The sequence below is a fragment of the Gossypium raimondii genome, chromosome 8 (genome assembly GCF_025698545.1).
Source record: "Gossypium raimondii isolate GPD5lz chromosome 8, ASM2569854v1, whole genome shotgun sequence".
Taxonomy (NCBI): Eukaryota; Viridiplantae; Streptophyta; class Magnoliopsida; order Malvales; family Malvaceae; genus Gossypium; species Gossypium raimondii.
In genome coordinates, this window is record NC_068572.1 from 60,235,384 (window position 1) to 60,241,313 (window position 5,930).

Consider the following 5,930-nt stretch of genomic DNA (forward strand, 5'->3'; position numbering starts at 1 on the left):
AATTATTAGGGTAATATTTATATTGTCTTCTAATTACAAGAATTTGTAATTTTTAGACATGTTTAGCAAGATAATTTTTAATTACACAGTTAACTAATTTTCATTTTAAAAATATTAATTACTACGATAAAAATATTTTTGATAAAGTAACAAAAATAAAATTAAACAATCATATGCATTATGTTAGTCTAAAAAAGTAATCGATAATATGATTACCAAAAAAAAATATATATATATATATATATATATATATATATAAACATCATATGTAATTTTATCTAATTGTTCTAGTTCATATTTGTTGGGTTATTCCTTTTAATATTTAATATGTGCTCCTTATTATTATTTGTTGGTCTTTGACCAAGTTCATCATTATCTGAATTTGAATTTGCATAATCAAGATCTCCTTCTTTTATATACTTTTCAAAGTACGGATCATCTCAATTTCATCTATGATTGAAGTTGTGAAATATGCAACATACTAATACGATCCAACATTTTTTTTTTATGTTATACTAAGATGATGTTAATACGAGAAATATTTTTGTTAGAACAACAAATTTCTTCTCAACCACATTTTGAAACCTTGAATGTTTCAAATTAAAGAGTTCACGAGCTGTCTACTGTGCTTGTGTCTAGCATTATTATCTTATATGGTATCATACCCCACGAATGTTATGAAAGTTATTGGATACTTTATAAAAATTATTTATAAATGTCATGTATTATAAACTTTACTATTTTTAATTAATTTACATATTATAAAAAGAGCTATAACATAACATAAGTCTTTCTCCAAATTAAGTTTATATAAGTTTATATGATTAAAGTTACGAACCTATTTGCACCGTGAACTCAAATATTACATGGTAGATGCTAAGTATGCAAATACAAAATATTTTATTACATCATATTGTGGGGTATGATACCATTTGAGAGAATGGAGCTAGATGCAAGCACCAAAGATGACTTACAAACTCTTTAAATTGAGATATTTAAGGCTTTGAAATGTGGTTGATAGGACATTTGTTGTTCTAAAAAATATTTCTTGTATTAACAACATCACTTTAGTTTACCATAAAAACAACAAAGTTAGCTCATGCGTACTTCATAACTTCAGTCATAAGTGGATTTGGGATGACCCATACCTCAAAGATTACATGGCAAAAAAGAAAAGAAATCTTGATAATCTTAATGATGCAAATTCAGATGATGATGATGAATTTGGTTAATGACCAACATATGATGAAAAGGAGCTTTAGTTAAATATTAAAGAGGAAATAACGTGACAAACATGTAACACTATAATAATTAGATAAAATTGCATGTATATGATAACATTTTTCTTGTTATTTTCATTAGTAATTGCATTATCAACTACTTTTTATACTAACACAATACATATGATGACTTTTTTTAACTTTTGTTACTTGATTTTTATCATGGTAGTAATTTTTATAATAATTAATATTTTTAAAAAGGATAAATTATTTACCTCTATAATTACAAATTGTACTACCAAGTATGATATAGGAATTACGAAGTAATTACACTCTATTAGCCAAACACGCCTAGAGAATTACAATTCTTTGTAATTATAAGAGGTGTAATTATTACCATAATAATTACACTTTCATTCAATTACTCTGTCTTGTTTAAATGATTATACTAAAATTTATTTATTAACATTAGACCTATTTAAGAGTTGGCTAATTTGTCCCGCTCGATCAATTTAGCCCCACTAAAACTAAGTTTTTAGATAAATAAAGTTCAACAAAGTTGTTTTTGAATTAGAACTTATTAATTAAATTAAATTATAAATATATTTTAAGATTTTAAATATTAGAAGTTCAAAATCACATCTCGAGTCTAATTCAATTTAGAAAAGACTATAATCTTAATTAATAATACATTTAATTAATTTTTAAATTTTAACAGATGTGATAAAAGTTATATATTGATACAAGAACGTGGCATGGAAGTTGGGATTGATTCACTCAATGAGGAGGAAGAATCGTGAGATGGAGGTGGAAGTGTTGTAGGAATTTGGAAAGGAGGAAAGTGGAAGGCTTAGGATGGAAACGGAGAGTCAATTTGGAGAGTGAGAAAGTGCCCTCATTGTTGAGGACTAGGAGGGTTATCATGCCATGCAATGCTTCCTGATAGGTTAATCTATCACACATTAGTTCTTTATAAGATTAACAATGCAATGTGAAGTGATTAGATAACAAAGTAGGTATGTGACAAGCGATATACACGTTGTTGAAGTGATTAGGTTATCAATGATAGATGACTTGCATGTTTCTTTCAACACGACAAAACAATTTTCTAACCGAAGAAGGAGATCACTAGTAAACAAGGTAGATGGCAGAGTCGAAATTCGATAGTCCAGTGGCATCAGGTGTTGAGAATATCCCTAGCAAAAGTATCTTTAACGAGGTATGTGTAACAATTTATATCTAATTGTTTTTTTTTAATATTAAACTATGTACTAAAAATACATAAATGGATAGGCAAACTTGTCAACCGAGTTTTCAACAAAGTTTTCAAGGTTGATATACTAAAAAAGCCCTTAAACTACTGTATTTTATTTAAACAATCCCTTAAATTATTTTTGTAGTTGAATAAGCCCCTATCCTATGATTTTTACCTATAAAAGCTATTGATTTTAATATTAAATTAAATTTATTTTGCATTTTATGCTCTTAATTTTATGTTGATGCAATGGAAATTATACACACTTTTAAATCAACATAAAATTTAAAATAGTAATGTAAAGTTTCAAAAGACTGATTAAATGTTAGGTAGATAAGCACTTTCAAGAAATTTAAAATATTATTTTTTTATTTTTAATAAACTATTCGCATCAACATAGAATATAAATTAGTTTAAAATTCAAAATAATTTTAAATTAACATTAAAATTAAGGACTCTAATGGATAAAAGTTATATATTAGGATTTATTTAACTAAAAAGTGGACTTGTTTAAACAAAGTATAATAATTTAAGGGCTTTTTTATATATTAACCAAGATGTTATGAATTTCACGTTTAGCCTAAATTCTTATTTAATAAAGGGAATTTTAAATTTAATATCTTTTAAATGACAATACTGACCAGCAGGCTGTCCTCGGCCATGATAAAATCTGAAAATTGTTTGGGCCACAGCCCATCTTTTTCTATATAAGTAGAGGTGTTCTTAGTTAAGCCTAGTTTAAGTTAAATATATAGAGAGATGGCAATGGGTCAGACCGAGACGGTTTCTTTCCCGCCCAACTCCGACCTAATATACTTCTAATATAACTCGATTCTAACTCAACTAGAATTAAATGTTAATTTATTCATCCTGAATCGATTTAAAAAAAAATTAAATTTATACTTAATTCCGACCCGATCCAAAATGTTATAATATTTATTTTTTATTTTTATTATCAAAATAGAATAACCATTTATAATTTCTTTTATCTTTAATGATACTAGTAACTATTTTCTATGCATAATTATGTTAGAGTAAATATTAATATAAATTTTATTATCGTATATTCTAAACTAATATTATATATAAATGGTGTCTTGATAATTAATTTGGTGGGCAAAACAGGTTTTTTCTATATCGACCCAACCTGATTAATTGAAGAATTAAACTTGTCCCGTCATGCTCTGAAGCTCAATTTCTTTAAAAAAATTAACCCTATCAGCTTATATCGAAACTCATGGAGCCCAAGTCTTTTTGCTATCCTTATATATCAAGTCAAGCTATTTTATTTATGAAATTAATATTTTCATAAACTTCACTTTAACTCAATAATTGATGTCGAAACCGTTTTTTTGAAAACAAAAATTTAGTTGTCGACTTTAAAAAATAAAACTGGAGTCGCCACCGATCCTTTATTAAGGTGTGACCGGCCCACCTTAAAAACTATTTTGGTCTACGAATTTTGAAAACAGGTTTGGAAGTCAGTTACGCACGAGGAAGGGTTAGCACCCTCGTAACGCCCAAAATCGGTACCAAATTGATTATTTGATGTATTTGTGTCGAAAGTTAAAAAGATTTTAAAATAAGCTTGAATGATGAAATTTGCAAAAGGATAACCAATTGTTTAAGTCATGTAAAGAAATCAAGTCCCAATACGTTAGGGTACAATTCCTCATAATTCCCCAAACTTGAATATCACTTTTATTTTATACGAAAATATTCATTTCGAGAAAGTAACATGCCACACCCAATACGTTAGGGCACAACAAGTTAAGTTCCCAAAAATGATTTTTATGCATTTTGAATAAAAATATTCTCGGTCAATTAGGATTGACAAAGAAAATCAGAACCCAATACGTTAGGGCTCAATTTCCCTCGAAAATCCCAAACTTCCAAAAATGCTTTTATTAAAAAAAAACCCTTTTAAATCAAGAAAATAACTTTGATGAATGGCTAAAACCAAAATATATTTTCAAGAGGGTATGTTAAAGAACTAATATACAATATGATCATGATCCTTTAATTTTCAAAGATACACGAATAAATATTTGCGTATATATATGTACAAATATAGTATACAAGTAAACTTGCAAATATATGCGACGCATATATTTAATGCATACATAGAAGTGTACATATAAAAGGAAGGTAAAGAAATATATACAACAAGCTCACAATAGTTTCTAAGAATATGCATGCAAAACACGTGTATGTATATGTGAAAATTGTGAAGATAAAAATATCAAAATACGATATGTATATATTTACAAAGAAAAGTATAAGTATATCGTAAAAAACAAAATAAAATAAAAAACATATGTACATAAATATTTATAAAAAATTAAAATATAAAAGTTTTATTTATATATATGTAAAAGTAAGAAAATCAAATAAAAATGTATAAAATATATAGAGGTATTATAAAAAAGTGCATATATATATTATATATAAAAGCCATGCGTATGTACATGTATTAAAAAAACAATGCATGAATGTTATAAAATAATAATAATTACGATATAACATATGCATATAAAACATTTAAATATATATACAGATATACATACTTACAAAAGTAAAAAGGCTTTTGAAATTAAAATATAAAAAAATGTTTGTATGTACATGAAAATAATAATTACAATATTAATAGTAATAGTAAATAATAATAAACAAGTAATAATACAAGATAATAACAACAAATAAAAAATTTAAATAGTGAAATAGTTTAAAAAATGGATTAAATTGAACAAAAGACTAAAAACGGGCAAATTTGAAATAAATGAAAAAAGACCAATTTGAATGCGCAGAAACAATGGAGGATCGAAGGAAATTATCCTGCTTTCCCAAAACGCACAGAGATATGGGCGATTGAAACAAAAGCGAAATATGCGGCTAAAATTAAAAGAAATAAAAATGGATTTAATTGAAGTGCGCCACAAAAAGGAGGGATCCATAGCGCAAATCTCCCCAAAATTCAAAACGCGCGGATCCTCCCCGGGTCGGGTCAACGCGCGGGTCATGGCCACCAAAACGGCGCCGTTTTGTCTTCAATACAAAATCTAAAATTTCCTTTCAAAGAAACCATTCTATTTCTTTTTTTCTTTTTCTTAAAATAACAAAGGGAGAAATGGGGGGAAGGTGCTCTGCTAGGGTTTTCCTTAACCCACCTTTGCGCCATTGGCCTCACGCCCACGCCCGATTTCACGGAGAAAACACCGCCCGACGACTCCGCGACTGTAAGTTCCTTTCCCCTTTCTTTATATTTTAAATGAAAGATAAATAAATAAAAAAACAAAATAAAAGAATAGACGAAATAAAAAAAACTCGTTTACCTTCGAAAAAAAACTGTGTAATCTCAATATTTTTCTCTCTATTTTTCTATATGTCTTTTACACTGAAAGAACCCCCCCCACTACAGTGCCTGAGATTGGCCTTTTTATAGTCGAAAATGGAAA